Below are 22,627 nucleotides of genomic sequence, written 5' to 3' on the forward strand. Positions count from 1 at the left end.
AAGCTTATTCAGGAACTCATTTGCCGGTTCGGTGTCCCAGAAGTCATAGAAAGTGATCAGGGACCTGCATTTACGGCAAACGTCACTCAAGAAGTGTGGAAAATTATAGGTTCACATCTTGCTTTCCATACTCCCTACAGACCGCAGAGTAGCGGGAAAGTGGAAAGATTAAATGGCATAATCAAATCAAAGATATTGAAAATGACACAAGAGACTGGTCTAAATTGGGTACAGTGCCTACCCATCGTACTTTTTGCTATCAGACATACGCCAAAGGCGTCACACAAACTGACCCCACACGAAATACTTTTTGGAAGTAGCCCTAGGTTAGGACAATACTTCCCACAACAGTTGCAAATGAATTATGAAACAATGGCAAAATATGTTATTGCTTTGACTACTCAATTATCTAATATATATACCCAAGTTTTCTCTTCTATTCCAGATCCCAATATCCTCGAAGGTACTCACTCTCTATTGCCTGGAGAGTGGGTGGTCGTGAAGAAACACGTCCGATCTACTTTGGAACCGAGATTCGAGGGCCCTTTTCAAGTGCTACTAACGACTCCTACCTCAATAAAAGTTGAAGGGAAACCCACGTGGATACACGCATCGCATTGCAAGAGAGTCAAAGGATACGATCCTCCAATCAATGACTCCTAGAATGCATATCCTTTGCAAAAGAGTGGGCATCCCACTATTATTATCATTCATTTTCCAACATACATGGGGAAAACCAGCCCAAGCTATCAGTCACCAGGGGGGTCGGGTAGCCATTACAAGAGATGCAAAACAAGCAGGTCCTCCCATTTTTTGGTACAACTCCAGTAGCACAACAGTAGCCACATACTCATTCCAATTTTGTCACATTATAGATTGTGTTTCTAAACGCTACACCAATATATATACCGGGGTGATGACACAAGAAGGGGATACCACCGACAATTTTGACCCCGGGTATTGTGATGTTCAAATAGGAGAATGTGTTGGGTACATATGCTATGTTGGAGGGCAATGGGGGGACGACTGCAGGTATTGGGGCTCTGTTATAACTAATTCAGGAACCAAATGGGGATATAAGCCCCCTGAAGCCCTAGCCCTCAAAGATCAATATGGTAAATCATTGCTCTCACGAATGACTCTCATATCCACCGGAAATTCCATATGCTGTTCTGCGCGCCATTCAAAGTATGATAGCTATAGCGAATCCCACTTATGATGATACTTTAGCCATAGAAACTGGATATAATGATATTAATCTATGGCTCGAGTGGATGCAATATTCTGCTATTAAGCACAATAAGTCCAATTGCTATGTGTGTGGTAAAGCCCGTCCACATCTGGGTACAGTACCCCTACAGTTGCCCTATCAGTCACTACTATGTCTGTTGAGTCTTTATACCAATACCAGTAACAAATTCACCGAATGTGAGAAATGGAAAAGAGAATATCCTCTACTAATCGAGGCTCCCAAGCTCAACGGAGGAATTACTATATATTCTGGCACTTATATTTGTATTTCAAACACCAAAGGAACAGGCAAATTTCTTGGTAAATTCTCTAATGGTAATTGTGCAGAATACAGCAATTTGACCGGTCCCCCCACACAGAATCAAGTATATTCTCTGGGAGACATCTATTGGCTATGTGGAGATATGAAATTGCGCACCAGATTAGAAGGTAGTTGGACTGGTGAATGCGCACTGGCCAAAGTTATAATGCCGTTATTTATAATGTCGGAAGAGCCAGAAGCTGTTGAGGCCCAGTCTACCCTGTTCCGTAAAAAACGCAGTGTCTCAAAAGCCCCCGAAGGAAGTTTCGACCCCCATGTGTATATAGATGCAATAGGAGTTCCTAGGGGGGTCCCAGATGAGTATAAAGCCCGAGATCAAGTAGCCGCTGGTTTCGAATCCATTTTTCCCATTGTTACAATAAATAAAAATGTTGACTGGATTAACTATATCTATTATAATCAGCAGAGATTTGTCAACTATACCCGAGATACACTCCAAGGACTTTCGGATCAATTGGAGGCTGCAACCCAGATGACTTTTCAGAATCGTATGGCATTAGATATGATTCTGGCAGAAAGAGGCGGGGTCTGTCGAATAATTAGAGAAACTTGTTGTACTTTCATCCCAGATAATACAGGCCCCGACGGAAAAGTGACCATGGCTATTAAAAAGTTAAATTCTCTAGGAGACGAATTAAAGCGCAACTCCGGAATCGATCATCCATGGGCCGAATGGTTTGGCTGGCTCAAAGGATGGAAACAAGCTCTGGTCCAGCTGGGAATAATTTTACTGATTATTGTGATTATTGTTGCTTTTATGCTATTCTGTGTACTCCCTTGTCTTCAACGCCTATGCGATAAAATGTTTGCAGTAGGCAAGACTATCCCGTTAATGCTTATGTACGATGACACGATGCCAAGCTTTGCATCTTCTTATGAAACACCATCTAGTTCGATAGTTCCCCCTGACAGTAATCCCCGCCCCGTGTAGGGACATATAGATCCGAGGGACATGTCCAAGACCTGAAACCGGGATTTTATCCAATAGGGATAATTTGTCGCCACTGCAGGTGAAGAGGATGCGGGATCATGTCCGGTAGGATCTGTCAGGATTAGGGACAGTCGGCCATCGTATATTCAAGGGGGGACTGTTATGGAACCATTATATATATCAGCAAGAAACGCTTATTGCTTTAATGAATATAAGCTGGCCTCGACCAATAAAGGGTTACACCTCACGCAGATACGTGAGAGACGCAAGTAGCAGTGTATTCAGTTATCTATATTTTACTAACCGCAAGCGCCATTCTGGCTATATCTTGTTGCAGGAAAGTATCTAATATTTGTTTCTAACGGTTTTCTGCCTTTCTGCCTATTTCCGCATAGTTTCAGGATTAACCAATTAATAAGCTTTACGTAACCTGACGTCCCTTTTTTTCTGGACACTATATAATCTATAATATAAACAAAATAAAGCAGAGTGATTTTGGACCTGACCCAGAGTGTGTCGTGTGTCTTATTTTTCTCTCCGTGCACGTACATTTATATTCACATAATTTGGAGCAGTTCAACAATTGAAGAAAGGCTTTATTGGAAAGCATCCAAAACACTGTCTCTTACACTCCCTTACACTCTCTTACACTCTGTTACTGTCTCTTACACTCTCTTACACTCTGCTGCTGTCTCTTACACTCTGTTACTGTCTCTTACACTCTGTTACTGTCTCTTACACTCTCTTACACTCTCTTACACTCTCCTACACTCTGCTACTGTCTCTTACACCCTCTTACACTCTGTTACTGTCTCTTACACTCTCTTACACTCTCTTACACGCTGTTACACCCTCTTACACACTGTTACTGTCTCTTACACTCTCTTACACTCTGCTACTGTCTCTTACACTCTGTTACTGTCTCTTACACTCTGCTACTGTCTCCTACACTCTGTTACTGTCTCTTTCACTCTGCTACTGTCTCTTACACTCTGCTACTATCTCTTAAGTTCTGTTACTGTCTCTTACACTCTACTACACTGTCATACACTCTGTTACTGTCTCGTACACTCTGTTACTGTCTCTTACACTCTGTTACTGCCTCTTTAACTCTTTTACTGTCTCCTATACTCTGTTACACTCTCTTACACTCTGCTGCTGTCTCATATACTCTGTTACTGTCTCTTACACTCTGTTACTGTCTCTTACACTCTCTTACACTCTCCTACACTCTGCTACTGTCTCTTACACCCTCTTACACTCTGTTACTGTCTCTTTCACTCTGCTACTGTCTCTTACACTCTGCTACTATCTCTTACGCTCTGTTACTGTCTCTTACACTCTCCTACACTCTGCTACTGTCTCTTACACCCTCTTACACTCTGTTACTGTCTCTTACACTCTCTTACACTCTGTTGCACTCTCTTACACGCTGTTACACCCTCTTACACACTGTTACTGTCTCTTACACTCTCTTACACTCTGTTACACTCTCTTACACGCTGTTACACTCTCTTACATGCTGTTACACCCTCTTACACACTGTTACTGTCTCTTACACTCTCTTACACTCTGCTACTGTCTCTTACATTCTGTTACTGTCTCTTACACTCTGCTACTGTCTCTTACACTCTGCTACTGTCTCTTACACTCTGTTACTGTCTCTTACACTCTGCTACTATCTCCTACGCTCTGTTACTGTCTCTTACACTCTACTACACTGTCATACACTCTGTTACTGTATCTTACACTCTTTTACTGTCTCGTACACTCTGTTACTTTCTCTTACACTCTGTTACTGTCTCCTATACTCTGTTACTGTCTCCTATACTCTGTTACACTCACTTACACTCTGCTGCTGTCTCAGATACTCTGTTACTGTCTCTTACACTCTGTTACTGTCTCTTACACTCTCTTACACTCTCTTACCCTCCCCTACACTCTGCTACTGTCTCTTACACCCTCTTACACTCTGTTACTGTCTCTTACACTCTCTTACACTCTGTTACACTCTCTTACACGCTGTTACACCCTCTTACACACTGTTACTGTCTCTTACACTCTCTTACACTCTGCTACTGTCTCTTACACTCTGCTACTGTCTCCTACACTCTGTTACTGTCTCTTTCACTCTGCTACTGTCTCTTACACTCTGCTACTATCTCTTACGCTCTGTTACTGTCTCTTACACTCTACTACACTGTCATACACTCTGTTACTGTCTCGTACACTCTGTTATTGTCTCTTACACTCTGTTACTGTCTCCTATACTCTGTTACTGTCTCTTACACTCTGTTACACTCTCTTACACTCTGCTGCTGTCTCATATACTCTGTTACTGTCTCTTACACTCTGTTACTGTCTCTTACACTCTCTTACACTCTCTTACACTCTCCTACACTCTGCTACTGTCTCTTACACCCTCTTACACTCTGTTACTGTCTCTTACACTCTGTTACACTCTCTTACACTCTGTTACTGTCTCTTACATTCTCTTACACTCTGTTACTGTCTCCTATACTCTGTTACACTCTCTTACACTCTGCTACTGTCTCATTTACTCTGTTACCGTCTCTTACTCTCTGCTACTGTCTCTTACACAGGTTTTCGATGTCTACGCAAAGAGATCCCCAAAGACGTTCACAGTATGCTGAGATCATTCGGGACTATGTGATCCCAGAGGACGGTACATGCCATGTGACACTCTCTTACACTCTACTACACTCTACTACACTCTACTACTGTTTATTTCACTCTGCTACTGTCTCTTTCACTCTGTTACTGTCTCTTACACTCTGTTACTGTCTCTTACACTCTGTTACTGTCTCTTACACTCTCCTACACTTTGTTACTGTCTCTTACACTCTCTTACACTCTGCTACTGTCTCTTACACTCTGCTACTGTCTCTTACACTCTGCTACTCTCTGTTTCACTCTGCTTCTGTCTCTTACACTCTGCTACTGTCTCTTACGCTCTGTTACTGTCTCTTACACTCTGTTACTGTCTCGTACACTCTGTTACTGTCTCTTACACTCTCTTACACTCTCCTACACTCTGCTACTGTCTCTTACACCCTCTTACACTCTGTTACTGTCTCTTACACTCTGTTACACTCTCTTACACTCTGTTACTGTCTCTTACATTCTCTTACACTCTGTTACTGTCTCCTATACTCTGTTACCGTCTCTTACTCTCTGCTACTGTCTCTTACACAGGTTTACGATGTCTACGCGAAGAGATCCCCAAAGACGTTCACAGTATACTGAGATCATTCGGGACTATGTGATCCCAGAGGACGGTACATGCCATGTGACACTCTCTTACACTCTACTACACTCTACTACACTCTACTACTGTTTCTTTCACTCTGCTACTGTCTCTTTCACTTTATTACTGTCTCTTACACTCTGTTACTGTCTCTTACACTCTGTTACTGTCTCTTAAACTCTTCTACTGTCTATAACACTCTCTTACACTCTGTTATTGTCTATTACACTCTGCTACTGTCTCTTACACTCTCTTATACTCTGTTACTGTCTATTACACTCTGCTACTGTCTTTTACACTATCTTACACTATGTTACACTCTCTTACACTCTGCTGCTGTCTCTTACACTCTGTTACTGTCTCTGACACTTTGTTACTGTCTCTCACACTCTCCTACACTCTTTTACTGTCTCTTACACTCTCTTACACTCTGTTACACTCTCTTACACGCTGTTACACTCGCTTACACTCTGTTACTGTCTCTTACACTCTGCTACTCTCTGTTTCACTCTGCTTCTGTCTCTTACACTCTGCTACTGTCTCTTATGCTCTGTTACTGTCTCTTACACTCTTCTACACTCTCGTCCACTCTGTTACTGTCTCTTACAATCTGTTACTGTCTCTTACACTCTGTTACTGTCTCTTAAACTCTGTTACACTCTGTTACTGTCTCTTACACTCTCTTACACTCTGTTACACTCTCTTACACGCTGTTACACTCTCTTACACTCTGTTACTGTCTCTTACACTCTGCTACTCTCTGTTTCACTCTGCTTCTGTCTCTTACACTCTGCTACTGTCTCTTACGCTCTGTTACTGTCTCTTACACTCTACTACACTCTCGTACACTCTGTTACTGTCTCTTACACTCTGTTACTGTCTCGTACACTCTGTTACTGTCTCGTACACTCTGTTACTGTCTCTTACACTCTGTTACACTCTCTTACACTCTGTTACTGTCTCTTACACTCTGCTGCTGTCTCTTACACTCTGCTACTGTCTATAACACTCTCTTACACTCTGTTACTGTCTATTACACTCTGCTTCTGTCTCTTACACTCTCTTACACTATGTTACACTCTCTTACACTCTGATGCTGTCTCTTACACTCTGTTACTGTCTCTTACACTCTGTTACTGTCTCTTACACTCTCCTACACTCTGTTACTGTCTCTTACACTCTCTTACACTCTGCTACTGTCTCTTACACTCTCTTACACTATGTTACACTCTCTTACACTCTGCTGCTGTCTCTTACACTCTGTTACTGTCTCTTACACTCTGTTACTGTCTCTTACACTCTCCTACACTCTGCTACTGTCTCTTACACTCTGCTACTGTCTCTTACACTCTCTTACACTATGTTACACTCTCTTACACTTTGCTGCTGTCTCTTACACTCTGCTTTTGTCTCTTAGACTCTGCTACTGTCTCTTACGCTCTGTTACTGTCTCTTACACTCTACTACACTCTCGTACACTCTGTTACTGTCTCTTACACTCTGTTACTGTCTCGTACACTCTGTTACTGTTGTTATGGAACCATTATATATATCAGCAAGAAACGCTTATTGCTTTAATGAATATAAGCTGGCCTCGACCAATAAAGGGTTACACCTCACGCAGATACGTGAGAGACGCAAGTAGCAGTGTATTCAGTTATCTATATTTTACTAACCGCAAGCGCCATTCTGGCTATATCTTGTTGCAGGAAAGTATCTAATATTTGTTTCTAACGGTTTTCTGCCTTTCTGCCTATTTCCGCATAGTTTCAGGATTAACCAATTAATAAGCTTTACGTAACCTGACGTCCCTTTTTTTCTGGACACTATATAATCTATAATATAAACAAAATAAAGCAGAGTGATTTTGGACCTGACCCAGAGTGTGTCGTGTGTCTTATTTTTCTCTCCGTGCACGTACATTTATATTCACATAATTTGGAGCAGTTCAACAATTGAAGAAAGGCTTTATTGGAAAGCATCCAAAACAGTTGGCGCCCAACGTGGGGCTCGAGGAAGCCGTACCTGTCGGAGGTCCCTCCCGGGGAGAGTTCACGCCGTGAGCTGACGATTAGACCCTGGGACTGCAGCCCAGTTACAAGGTAAGATCGTTTCTTATCTACCTTGTGTGTCTCTCGTTACTCACGTGTGTATTCGGAGGAGGGAACTCAGGTGGTTGACGCACCCTCGAGAGGCAATAAAAGAACCCCATGTAAATCTACTGTATAATCACTTGTTGAACTGTGGTGCCTCCCTTTTGCTGGCGAGCACACTGTTTCGGAAAGGTTTTGGAAAGTGTTTCAAGTCTACACCGGATCAACCCAGTTGCTCTGATCCCAGACGGTGCTGTAAGACTAACACTAATTTGGACAGCCTAGTCGTCTGTCCCTAGCACACTGTAGAAATCGGTAAAGTGTTTCAAGTCTACACCTGATCAACCCAGTTGCTCTGATCCCAGACGGTGCCGTAAGACTAACACTATTTTGGACAGCCCAGTCGCCTGTCCCCAGTGCATAATATTACTACAGTGTGTGTGTGCCTCGCTCGTATCAGAAGGTTTCGGACGGTTGCGGACAAGGTTACGATACCGCTGCGGAATGGGGAACGATAACAGCGTTCCAAGTGGGTTCTGTACTCCCTCCCAATTAGTTGCTGACAGACGAGGGAAAAGATACATTAAGCAATTATCTAAGTTGGAAAAACGATATAAAGTACCCAGAGGAGGAACCTTTTCAATTTGCACCTGGCAAAACCTCCTAAATGAAAAAGCAGGAAAATTAGACGACGACGGATTGAAAGATACTGTTAAAATCTGGCTAGATTGTAGCAAAGAATTTAAATCGTTAGATGGCGAAGAAATGTATGATGAAAAGCACTCAAGATATCTGTGTAAAATTCCAATGTCTTATACGCCACAGCTCTATAATGGCGCCGAGTCGTCGGACAAGGGGTGGAGCTGCCCAGCCTGTAATGCAATGACGTCAGGAAGCCGTCGCTCTTGTCTGTACTGTGAGGCCCCCCGCCCCCCGTCTACTCCGGCTACTGTGTCGTGTCTGACACAGACACCAGCGCCATCTTGTGACGCACTTCACCAACTGTCTTCAGTGGAAAATCCCCACCAATTGCCTGCCCCGCCTTCCATGTTAAATCCGGTACAGGCATCGGCGCCATCTTTGTTAACTGGCAACGCCCAAAATTCTGGCCTACCTCCAGCTCCGTTATCTTCTATGTCTATTCCCACAGTGTCATTGTACCCAGTAGTTAATCCGGATGGCACATTTGTATTACCTACCCAGATTACAGCACCCAGACATATGGTCCCAATCATGATAATGGCAAGCGGTGAGGAAACAAAGAAGGAAAATATATCTACTAGTGCTGTTATGCTTCCGGCCCAACACCAGGCTGAGGAAGGCCTACTACTCCAGGAAGGCAAAACACTAGAAAAACCTCAAACAGTACTATTTCCACCCACTCCTCCCGTAGTTACACCCCCGGTACCTACACCCAGCACTACTGTCCCGTTAATGATGATGGGCCCAGGCGACAGTCCAGAAGGGGAGGAAATAGATACGACCGAGGGCGCAACAGCTGCCCCAACCCAATCCGATGCCGACAGCAGTATGATACTTAAAAAGGGAAAAAGGTTACCTAGACCGAAACCAATAACTAAACCCCAAAGAAGAACTAAGCCCAAACACACACAGTCCCCCTTGGTGGGTTTTGACCCACCTGTTCTCCATGCTGAGGAGATGGGAGCTAGGCCTAAGCACCAACCTATTTTCACTGATGAAGAAATAGGCACTCATGACAGTCTATCAGAAGAAGAGGGCTCAGAGGAGGGGGAGGAATCCCAAAGTATTTACCAGAGCTTACCTTTTGTACGTTCTCCTATAGGCCATCGCCGTATAAGATATACTCGACAATCTGATACCGAACAGCCCTCAAGTACGTCAGCCCCTCAGCCACCATCCATGGGGAATACAAATCCCAATAATCCGTTTTCTTCTCAATTCGCTGAAATTATGTCTGCAGCTATAGTACAAGCCACCCGACTCGCCACAGAAAATGCTACTCCACGAGATGGTCTCGCTTCCACGGAGCCGCGTTCCAAGTATGTAGCATTCAATCCGCAACAACTGTATACAATCGTCAAAGATCTCCCTGAACCTGATACACATCCAATGCCATTTTATCGAAAAGTTTCACAGGCCTGGACTACCTATGGATGTACCTGGTCTGACCTTGTTAGTATTGTCCAAGCCAAAGCAGGAGACTACGCAGATCTTATTCTCAACCAAATTATACGAGACCCATCTTATCTACCTTGCGATCCCAGATCCACTGAATCAGGTCAACAGTTTATCAAGCAATTGGAAATCTGGGCGAAGGACAGATTGTCCGAACAAACAGTATCTCTACAGGATATAACTCAAGAAAAAGGAGAGTCAGTGGAGAAATATGCCTACAGAATCAAACGACATTTTCGTGATCTAGGATTCTCACTCCAAGAAGTGGCACATATTCGTATGTTGGGTCGTGCCTTTGTAGACGGCCTCCATTCTGATCTCAACAAAGTACTCACTACCTGCCGCCCGGAATGGAGGTCAATGGATCTTGAAGTCCTTATACAGGTTGCTAAAGGATTGGAGGCAGGAAACAGCAAGAAAAAGTCCGCCATCATGGCGGTAATGACCGGAGCCGACGCCACTAATGAAGCCACGGACAGACAGCGACAACCTCGTAAATGTTTTGGATGCGGAAAAGTCGGTCATCTTAAAAGAGTATGCCGTAGTCGCCATCTGTGGGCCGCTTATCAAGCCCAGAACCAAAACCAGAACCAGAACACTCTTCCTCCACCTCCTCCTCCTCAGCCATAGGAAATAGGCGAGCAAATGGAGGAGGGGGACTCTATTTGCATGGCCGTCTCCGCCCCTCCTTCCGGCCCTTCCCCTAAGATCACTCTTGATGTAGCCGGAAAACCTTGCTCATTTCTTGTTGACACTGGCGCTGCTCGTAGCGTGCTTTGTGAGACGGATGCATTACCATCCTGGCTATCTGATATACAACTCCCCTGTAGTGGGTTAGAAGGCGTGGTTCAACACAACCCACTCACACGCCCCTTACCCGTCACAAGCTCTTCAATACATCTGCCTTCATCTACTCTAGCTCAATTTGTGGTCAGTGCCACTTGCCCTTTCAATCTTCTAGGAGCGGATTTTCTCAGCAAAATCCAAGCCAATATTACCTTCACTGACAAAGGAACTGTCACTCTCAACACTGCTCTTGCCCCTGAAGAAACCTGTATGCTTATGGCAGTAGTACATGATCCTGGTGCCGAAACCTGGGATAATCTATTTAATTCTTTGAATACCATGCTAGACCATCTTCCAGCTACCCTATGGGCCTCTGGACCTATGGACATTGGACGTCTCAATGTCCCACCGGTACAAGTTGTGCTTAAGGATCCTAATGTTCTTCCATACAAGGCCCAATATCCTTTATCAGTGGCCCAACTAGATGCAATATCTATTCAAGTAGCTGCACTCCTAGAATCCGGTGCAATAATACCTACTACTTCTCCTTGCAATACTCCGCTGTATCCAGTCAAAAAGAAGCAGATCAAAGGCCAACCTCCAGTGTACAGGATGGTACAAGATTTACGCGCTGTCAACGAAGCCACGGTTCTGGATACCCCTATTGTGCCAAATCCACATACTCTTCTATCCAGTATTCCACCTACGGCATCCTGGTTCACTGTAATTGATCTTGCTAATGCCTTTTTCTCCATTCCATTACACCCTTCGTGTCAATATCTTTTTGCATTCACACATGCTGGTCGGCAATACACCTGGACGGTGATGCCACAAGGAGCTCAAAACAGCCCGTCCAGTTTCAGCAAAGCTATGTCTTCTGTGCTTTCTTCATGGCAAGACGCTCACCCGGAAGTTGAGCTCCTGCAATACGTGGATGACCTACTTCTTTGTACTCCAGACCCATCCACGTGTCAAGAAACTACCCTGGACCTACTCTATTTTCTAGCTACAGCTGGCTGTAAGGTCTCCAAATCGAAACTACAGTTATGCCTTCAAAAAGTGATTTTTCTGGGACACTGTATTACCAAAGGCCGTAAACACCTTACAATGGCACGAAAAAAGGCCATCCTGTAGTTGACTCCGCCAGAAACTCCACATCAGCTACAGACCTTTCTGGGTCTCATTTCATACTGTCGTCCCTGGATTCCCGACGCTTCTGTGCTAATGCAACCACTCTATGACTGTATACCTCGAGAACTACCAGCAATTTTTTATTTAACACCAGAGGCACTGGACTCATTCGACGCTCTACAACAAATGATTGCCTCATCTCCAGCTTTAGGAATTCCGAACTATTCTCTGCCGTTCCGTCTCTATGTTATGGAACGGCAAGGCCATGCCACAGGTGTTCTCACTCAGATGCACGGTGGTCGACATCGTCCCCTCGGATTCTACTCCAAACGATTGGACCCAGTTGCTCGCGCGACACCTTCCTGTGTAAGGGCTATTCACGCTGCCAGCTGTCTTCTGGACGTCACTTCAGATATTGTCCTCGGACATCCCTTGACAATTCTAGCTCCACATGACATCTCAGCTATTTTACAACAGACTCAACCCAGACATCTCACTGCTCAGCGTCATCTTCGTCTCCAAGGGAGTCTGTTGTTGCCCGACAATGTTACTATTCAACGATGCAATGTTCTCAATCCGGCTGCCCTCCTTCCACTTCCAAGGGGGGAGTATACTGATATTCCGTCTACGGATTTTATTGATCTAGCCACAGAAGAAGATCTTCAGGAACAGCTATTGTGGCATACACAGTCATCAAATGTCGATTTTCCAGATGTACCACCCGAGGACGATCCACATGATTGTCTGACCATGATGCAAGCGGAAGTCGGTTCGCCTCCGAAAATACAGGATACCCCACTCTCAAACCCAGAATGGACCCTATTTGTGGACGGCTCCAGATATGCCGATGACAAGGGTCATTTCCATACGGGAATGGCGGTTACGACTGACACGACTGTACTCTGTGCAAAAGCTCTACGACCGGATCAGTCGGCTCAGGAGGCTGAACTAGCTGCCCTCACCGAGGCCTGCATTATGGCTAAAGATTCTACCGCGAATATCTATACGGATTCCAGGTACGCCTTTGGAGTTGTACATGATTTTGGAGTCATCTGGAAGGCAAGAGATTATATCACCGCAGCAGGGACTCCAATCAAGAACGGGAAAGCAGTTGAAGCTTTGATGACTGCGGCCCTACTCCCGAAACAAGTTGCAGTGATCAAAGTCAAGGCACACTCACGGGCTGACACTATGGAAGCAAAAGGAAATGCCTTAGCAGATAGTGCAGCCAAGCAAGCAGCTCTCGATGAAGACTCAGTGGTCCCTTTAATGACGGTGACCAAGAAAGCACCAATGGAATTAGACTGGGATATTTTAATTCAATTACAACAACAAGCTTCAACCAAGGAACAAAATCAATGGATACAAGAAGGAGCATCCGAGGATGAGCGGGGAGCCTGGGCCAGAGGCCAATATCTTTGTTTACCCCGGACTTTATATCCTTTAGTCGCATCACTAGCTCATGGACCGACGCATCAGTCTAAAACCATTATGAAGGAGATTATCGACAAAATCTGGATCGCACCAGGAATCACCCCAATGCTAGCACGAACCACCGAATCATGTTTAATCTGTGCTCAGTGCAATACCGGAAGGACAGAACCTACACCATCCAAATGTTTACCGAATGCTCAATACCCTTTCCAACGGATTCAAATTGACCATATTCAAATGCCGATGTGTCAGACATTTCAGTATGTACTGGTAGTGGTAGATGTGTTTTCCGGATGGCCAGAAGCCTATCCAGTACGAAACCAAACCGCACCCACTACCGCAAAGAAGCTTATTCAGGAACTCATTTGCCGGTTCGGTGTCCCAGAAGTCATAGAAAGTGATCAGGGACCTGCATTTACGGCAAACGTCACTCAAGAAGTGTGGAAAATTATAGGTTCACATCTTGCTTTCCATACTCCCTACAGACCGCAGAGTAGCGGGAAAGTGGAAAGATTAAATGGCATAATCAAATCAAAGATATTGAAAATGACACAAGAGACTGGTCTAAATTGGGTACAGTGCCTACCCATCGTACTTTTTGCTATCAGACATACGCCAAAGGCGTCACACAAACTGACCCCACACGAAATACTTTTTGGAAGTAGCCCTAGGTTAGGACAATACTTCCCACAACAGTTGCAAATGAATTATGAAACAATGGCAAAATATGTTATTGCTTTGACTACTCAATTATCTAATATATATACCCAAGTTTTCTCTTCTATTCCAGATCCCAATATCCTCGAAGGTACTCACTCTCTATTGCCTGGAGAGTGGGTGGTCGTGAAGAAACACGTCCGATCTACTTTGGAACCGAGATTCGAGGGCCCTTTTCAAGTGCTACTAACGACTCCTACCTCAATAAAAGTTGAAGGGAAACCCACGTGGATACACGCATCGCATTGCAAGAGAGTCAAAGGATACGATCCTCCAATCAATGACTCCTAGAATGCATATCCTTTGCAAAAGAGTGGGCATCCCACTATTATTATCATTCATTTTCCAACATACATGGGGAAAACCAGCCCAAGCTATCAGTCACCAGGGGGGTCGGGTAGCCATTACAAGAGATGCAAAACAAGCAGGTCCTCCCATTTTTTGGTACAACTCCAGTAGCACAACAGTAGCCACATACTCATTCCAATTTTGTCACATTATAGATTGTGTTTCTAAACGCTACACCAATATATATACCGGGGTGATGACACAAGAAGGGGATACCACCGACAATTTTGACCCCGGGTATTGTGATGTTCAAATAGGAGAATGTGTTGGGTACATATGCTATGTTGGAGGGCAATGGGGGGACGACTGCAGGTATTGGGGCTCTGTTATAACTAATTCAGGAACCAAATGGGGATATAAGCCCCCTGAAGCCCTAGCCCTCAAAGATCAATATGGTAAATCATTGCTCTCACGAATGACTCTCATATCCACCGGAAATTCCATATGCTGTTCTGCGCGCCATTCAAAGTATGATAGCTATAGCGAATCCCACTTATGATGATACTTTAGCCATAGAAACTGGATATAATGATATTAATCTATGGCTCGAGTGGATGCAATATTCTGCTATTAAGCACAATAAGTCCAATTGCTATGTGTGTGGTAAAGCCCGTCCACATCTGGGTACAGTACCCCTACAGTTGCCCTATCAGTCACTACTATGTCTGTTGAGTCTTTATACCAATACCAGTAACAAATTCACCGAATGTGAGAAATGGAAAAGAGAATATCCTCTACTAATCGAGGCTCCCAAGCTCAACGGAGGAATTACTATATATTCTGGCACTTATATTTGTATTTCAAACACCAAAGGAACAGGCAAATTTCTTGGTAAATTCTCTAATGGTAATTGTGCTGAATACAGCAATTTGACCGGTCCCCCCACACAGAATCAAGTATATTCTCTGGGAGACATCTATTGGCTATGTGGAGATATGAAATTGCGCACCAGATTAGAAGGTAGTTGGACTGGTGAATGCGCACTGGCCAAAGTTATAATGCCGTTATTTATAATGTCGGAAGAGCCAGAAGCTGTTGAGGCCCAGTCTACCCTGTTCCGTAAAAAACGCAGTGTCTCAAAAGCCCCCGAAGGAAGTTTCGACCCCCATGTGTATATAGATGCAATAGGAGTTCCTAGGGGGGGTCCCAGATGAGTATAAAGCCCGAGATCAAGTAGCCGCTGGTTTCGAATCCATTTTTCCCATTGTTACAATAAATAAAAATGTTGACTGGATTAACTATATCTATTATAATCAGCAGAGATTTGTCAACTATACCCGAGATACACTCCAAGGACTTTCGGATCAATTGGAGGCTGCAACCCAGATGACTTTTCAGAATCGTATGGCATTAGATATGATTCTGGCAGAAAGAGGCGGGGTCTGTCGAATAATTAGAGAAACTTGTTGTACTTTCATCCCAGATAATACAGGCCCCGACGGAAAAGTGACCATGGCTATTAAAAAGTTAAATTCTCTAGGAGACGAATTAAAGCGCAACTCCGGAATCGATCATCCATGGGCCGAATGGTTTGGCTGGCTCAAAGGATGGAAACAAGCTCTGGTCCAGCTGGGAATAATTTTACTGATTATTGTGATTATTGTTGCTTTTATGCTATTCTGTGTACTCCCTTGTCTTCAACGCCTATGCGATAAAATGTTTGCAGTAGGCAAGACTATCCCGTTAATGCTTATGTACGATGACACGATGCCAAGCTTTGCATCTTCTTATGAAACACCATCTAGTTCGATAGTTCCCCCTGACAGTAATCCCCGCCCCGTGTAGGGACATATAGATCCGAGGGACATGTCCAAGACCTGAAACCGGGATTTTATCCAATAGGGATAATTTGTCGCCACTGCAGGTGAAGAGGATGCGGGATCATGTCCGGTAGGATCTGTCAGGATTAGGGACAGTCGGCCATCGTATATTCAAGGGGGGACTGTTATGGAACCATTATATATATCAGCAAGAAACGCTTATTGCTTTAATGAATATAAGCTGGCCTCGACCAATAAAGGGTTACACCTCACGCAGATACGTGAGAGACGCAAGTAGCAGTGTATTCAGTTATCTATATTTTACTAACCGCAAGCGCCATTCTGGCTATATCTTGTTGCAGGAAAGTATCTAATATTTGTTTCTAACGGTTTTCTGCCTTTCTGCCTATTTCCGCATAGTTTCAGGATTAACCAATTAATAAGCTTTACGTAACCTGACGTCCCTTTTTTTCTGGACACTATATAATCTATAATATAAACAAAATAAAGCAGAGTGATTTTGGACCTGACCCAGAGTGTGTCGTGTGTCTTATTTTTCTCTCCGTGCACGTACATTTATATTCACATAATTTGGAGCAGTTCAACAATTGAAGAAAGGCTTTATTGGAAAGCATCCAAAACACTGTCTCTTACACTCCCTTACACTCTCTTACACTCTGTTACTGTCTCTTACACTCTCTTACACTCTGCTGCTGTCTCTTACACTCTGTTACTGTCTCTTACACTCTGTTACTGTCTCTTACACTCTCTTACACTCTCTTACACTCTCCTACACTCTGCTACTGTCTCTTACACCCTCTTACACTCTGTTACTGTCTCTTACACTCTCTTACACTCTCTTACACGCTGTTACACCCTCTTACACACTGTTACTGTCTCTTACACTCTCTTACACTCTGCTACTGTCTCTTACACTATGTTACTGTCTCTTACACTCTGCTACTGTCTCCTACACTCTGTTACTGTCTCTTTCACTCTGCTACTGTCTCTTACACTCTGCTACTATCTCTTAAGTTCTGTTACTGTCTCTTACACTCTACTACACTGTCATACACTCTGTTACTGTCTCGTACACTCTGTTACTGTCTCTTACACTCTGTTACTGCCTCTTTAACTCTTTTACTGTCTCCTATACTCTGTTACACTCTCTTACACTCTGCTGCTGTCTCATATACTCTGTTACTGTCTCTTACACTCTGTTACTGTCTCTTACACTCTCTTACACTCTCCTACACTCTGCTACTGTCTCTTACACCCTCTTACACTCTGTTACTGTCTCTTTCACTCTGCTACTGTCTCTTACACTCTGCTACTATCTCTTACGCTCTGTTACTGTCTCTTACACTCTCCTACACTCTGCTACTGTCTCTTACACCCTCTTACACTCTGTTACTGTCTCTTACACTCTCTTACACTCTGTTGCACTCTCTTACACGCTGTTACACCCTCTTACACACTGTTACTGTCTCTTACACTCTCTTACACTCTGTTACACTCTCTTACACGCTGTTACACTCTCTTACATGCTGTTACACCCTCTTACACACTGTTACTGTCTCTTACACTCTCTTACACTCTGCTACTGTCTCTTACATTCTGTTACTGTCTCTTACACTCTGCTACTGTCTCTTACACTCTGCTACTGTCTCTTACACTCTGTTACTGTCTCTTACACTCTGCTACTATCTCCTACGCTCTGTTACTGTCTCTTACACTCTACTACACTGTCATACACTCTGTTACTGTATCTTACACTCTTTTACTGTCTCGTACACTCTGTTACTGTCTCTTACACTCTGTTACTGTCTCCTATACTCTGTTACTGTCTCCTATACTCTGTTACACTCACTTACACTCTGCTGCTGTCTCAGATACTCTGTTACTGTCTCTTACACTCTGTTACTGTCTCTTACACTCTCTTACACTCTCTTACCCTCCCCTACACTCTGCTACTGTCTCTTACACCCTCTTACACTCTGTTACTGTCTCTTACACTCTCTTACACTCTGTTACACTCTCTTACACGCTGTTACACCCTCTTACACACTGTTACTGTCTCTTACACTCTCTTACACTCTGCTACTGTCTCTTACACTCTGCTACTGTCTCCTACACTCTGTTACTGTCTCTTTCACTCTGCTACTGTCTCTTACACTCTGCTACTATCTCTTACGCTCTGTTACTGTCTCTTACACTCTACTACACTGTCATACACTCTGTTACTGTCTCGTACACTCTGTTATTGTCTCTTACACTCTGTTACTGTCTCCTATACTCTGTTACTGTCTCTTACACTCTGTTACACTCTCTTACACTCTGCTGCTGTCTCATATACTCTGTTACTGTCTCTTACACTCTGTTACTGTCTCTTACACTCTCTTACACTCTCTTACACTCTCCTACACTCTGCTACTGTCTCTTACACCCTCTTACACTCTGTTACTGTCTCTTACACTCTGTTACACTCTCTTACACTCTGTTACTGTCTCTTACATTCTCTTACACTCTGTTACTGTCTCCTATACTCTGTTACACTCTCTTACACTCTGCTACTGTCTCATTTACTCTGTTACCGTCTCTTACTCTCTGCTACTGTCTCTTACACAGGTTTTCGATGTCTACGCAAAGAGATCCCCAAAGACGTTCACAGTATGCTGAGATCATTCGGGACTATGTGATCCCAGAGGACGGTACATGCCATGTGACACTCTCTTACACTCTACTACACTCTACTACACTCTACTACTGTTTATTTCACTCTGCTACTGTCTCTTTCACTCTGTTACTGTCTCTTACACTCTGTTACTGTCTCATACACTCTGTTACTGTCTCTTAAACTCTGCTACTGTCTATAACACTCTCTTACACTCTGTTACTGTCTATTACACTCTGCTACTGTCTCTTACACTCTCTTACACTCTGTTACTGTCTATTACACTCTGCTACTGTCTCTTACACTCTCTTACACTATGTTACATTCTCTTACACTCTGCTGCTGTCTCTTACACTCTGTTACTGTCTCTTACACTCTGTTACTGTCTCTTACACTCTGTTACTGTCTCTTACACTCTCCTACACTCTGTTACTGTCTCTCACACTCTCTTACACTCTGTTACACTCTCTTACACGCTCTTACACTCTCTTACACTCTGTTCCTGTCTCTTACACTCTCTTACACTCTGCTACTGTCTCTTACACTCTGCTACTGTCTCTTACACTCTTCTACTCTCTGTTTCACTCTGCTTCTGTCTCTTAGACTATGCTACTGTCTCTTACGCTCTGTTACTGTCTCTTACACTCTACTACACTCTCGTACACTCTGTTACTGTCTCTTACACTCTGTTACTGTCTTGTACACTCTGTTACTGTCTCTTACACTCTCTTACACTCTCTTACACTCTGTTACTGTCTCTTACACTCTCTTACACTCTGCTGCTGTCTCTTACACTCTGTTACTGTCTCTTACACTCTGTTACTGTCTCTTACACTCTCTTACACTCTCTTACACTCTCCTACACTCTGGTACTGTCTCTTACACCCTCTTACACTCTGTTACACTCTCTTACACTCTGTTACTGTCTCTTACATTCTCTTACACTCTGTTACTGTCTCCTATACTCTGTTACTGTCTCCTATACTCTGTTACTGTCTCCTATACTCTGTTACACTCTCTTACACTCTGCTACTGTCTCATACACTCTCTTACACTCTGTTACTGTCTATTACACTCTGCTTCTGTCTCTTACACTCTCTTACACTATGTTACACTCTCTTACACTCTGATGCTGTCTCTTACACTCTGTTACTGTCTCTTACACTCTGTTACTGTCTCTTACACTCTCCTACACTCTGTTACTGTCTCTTACACTCTCTTACACTCTGCTACTGTCTCTTACACTCTGCTACTGTCTCTTACACTCTGCTACTCTCTCTTTCACTCTGCTTCTCTCTCTTTCACTCTGCTTCTGTCTCTTACACTCTGCTACTTTCTCTTCCGCTCTGTTACTGTCTCTTACACTCTACTACACTCTCGTACACTCTGTTACTGTCTCTTACACTCTGTTACTGTCTCGTACACTCTGTTACTGTCTCTTACACTCTGTTACACTCTCTTACACTCTGTTACTGTCTCTTACACTCTCTTACACTCTGCTGCTGTCTCTTACACTCTGTTACTATCTCTTACACTCTCTTACACTCTCTTACACTCTCCTACACTCTGCTACTGTCTCTTACACCCTCTTACACTCTGTTACTGTCTCTTACACTCTCTTACACGCTGTTACACTCTCTTACACGCTGTTACACCCTCTTACACACTGTTACTGTCTCTTACACTCTCTTACACTCTGCTACTGTCTCTTACACTCTGTTACTGTCTCTTTCACTCTGCTACTGTCTCTTACACTCTGCTACTATCTCTTACGCTCTGTTACTGTCTCTTACACTCTACTACACTGTCATACACTCTGTTACTGTATCTTACACTCTGTTACTGTCTCGTACACTCTGTTACTGTCTCTTACACTCTGTTACTGTCTCCTATACTATGTTACTGTCTCCTATACTCTGTTACACTCTCTTACACTCTGCTGCTGTCTCATATACTCTGTTACTGTCTCTTACACTCTGTTACTGTCTCTTACACTCTCTTACACTCTCTTACCCTCTCCTACACTCTGCTACTGTCTCTTACACCCTCTTACACTCTGTTACTGTCTCTTACACTCTGTTACACTCTCTTACACGCTGTTACACCCTCTTACACACTGTTACTGTCTCTTACACTCTCTTACACTCTGCTACTGTCTCTTACATTCTGTTACTGTCACTTACACTCTGCTACTGTCTCTTACACTCTGTTACTGTCTCTTTCACTCTGCTACTGTCTCTTACACTCTGCTACTATCTCTTACGCTCTGTTACTGTCTCTTACACTCTACTACACTGTCATACACTCTGTTACTGTATCTTACACTCTGTTACTGTCTCGTACACTCTGTTACTTTCTCTTACACTCTGTTACTGTCTCCTATACTCTGTTACGGTCTCCTATACTCTGTTACACTCTCTTACACGCTGTTACACTCGCTTACACTCTGTTACTGTCTCTTACACTCTGCTACTCTCTGTTTCACTCTGCTTCTGTCTCTTACACTCTGCTACTGTCTCTTATGCTCTGTTACTGTCTCTTACACTCTTCTACACTCTCGTCCACTCTGTTACTGTCTCTTACAATCTGTTACTGTCTCTTACACTCTGTTACTGTCTCTTAAACTCTGTTACACTCTGTTACTGTCTCTTACACTCTCTTACACTCTGTTACACTCTCTTACACGCTGTTACACTCTCTTACACTCTGTTACTGTCTCTTACACTCTGCTACTCTCTGTTTCACTCTGCTTCTGTCTCTTACACTCTGCTACTGTCTCTTACGCTCTGTTACTGTCTCTTACACTCTACTACACTCTCGTACACTCTGTTACTGTCTCTTACACTCTGTTACTGTCTCGTACACTCTGTTACTGTCTCGTACACTCTGTTACTGTCTCTTACACTCTGTTACACTCTCTTACACTCTGTTACTGTCTCTTACACTCTCTTACACTCTGCTGCTGTCTCTTACACTCTGCTACTGTCTATAACACTCTCTTACACTCTGTTACTGTCTATTACACTCTGCTTCTGTCTCTTACACTCTCTTACACTATGTTACACTCTCTTACACTCTGATGCTGTCTCTTACACTCTGTTACTGTCTCTTACACTCTGTTACTGTCTCTTACACTCTCTTACACGCTGTTACTGTCTCTTACACTCTCTTACACTCTGCTACTGTCTCTCACACTCTGCCACTGTCTCTTACACTCTGCTACGCTCTGTTTCACTCTGCTTCTGTCTCTTACACTCTGCTACTGTCTCTTACGCGCTGTAACTGTCTCTTACACTCTACTACACTCTCCTACACTCTGTTACTGTCTCGTACACTCTGTTACTGTCTCGTACACTCTGTTACTGTCTCTTACATTCTGTTACACTCTCTTACACTCTGTTACTGTCTCTTACACTCTCTTACACTCTGCTGCTGTCTCTTACACTCTGTTACTGTCTCTTACACTCTGTTACTGTCTCTTACACTCTCTTACACTCTCCTACACTCTGCTACTATCTCTTACACCCTCTTACACTCTGTTACTGTCTCTTACACTCTCTTACACTCTGTTGCACTCTCTTACACGCTGTTACACCCTCTTACACACTGTTACTGTCTCTTACACTCTCTTACACTCTGCTACTGTCTCTTACACTCTGTTACTGTCTCTTACACTCTGCTACTGTCTCCTACACTCTGTTACTGTCTCTTTCACTCTGCTACTGTCTCTTACACTCTGCTACCATCTCTTACGC

The sequence above is a fragment of the Spea bombifrons genome, chromosome 4 (assembly GCF_027358695.1).
Source record: "Spea bombifrons isolate aSpeBom1 chromosome 4, aSpeBom1.2.pri, whole genome shotgun sequence".
NCBI classification, from domain to species: domain Eukaryota; kingdom Metazoa; phylum Chordata; class Amphibia; order Anura; family Pelobatidae; genus Spea; species Spea bombifrons.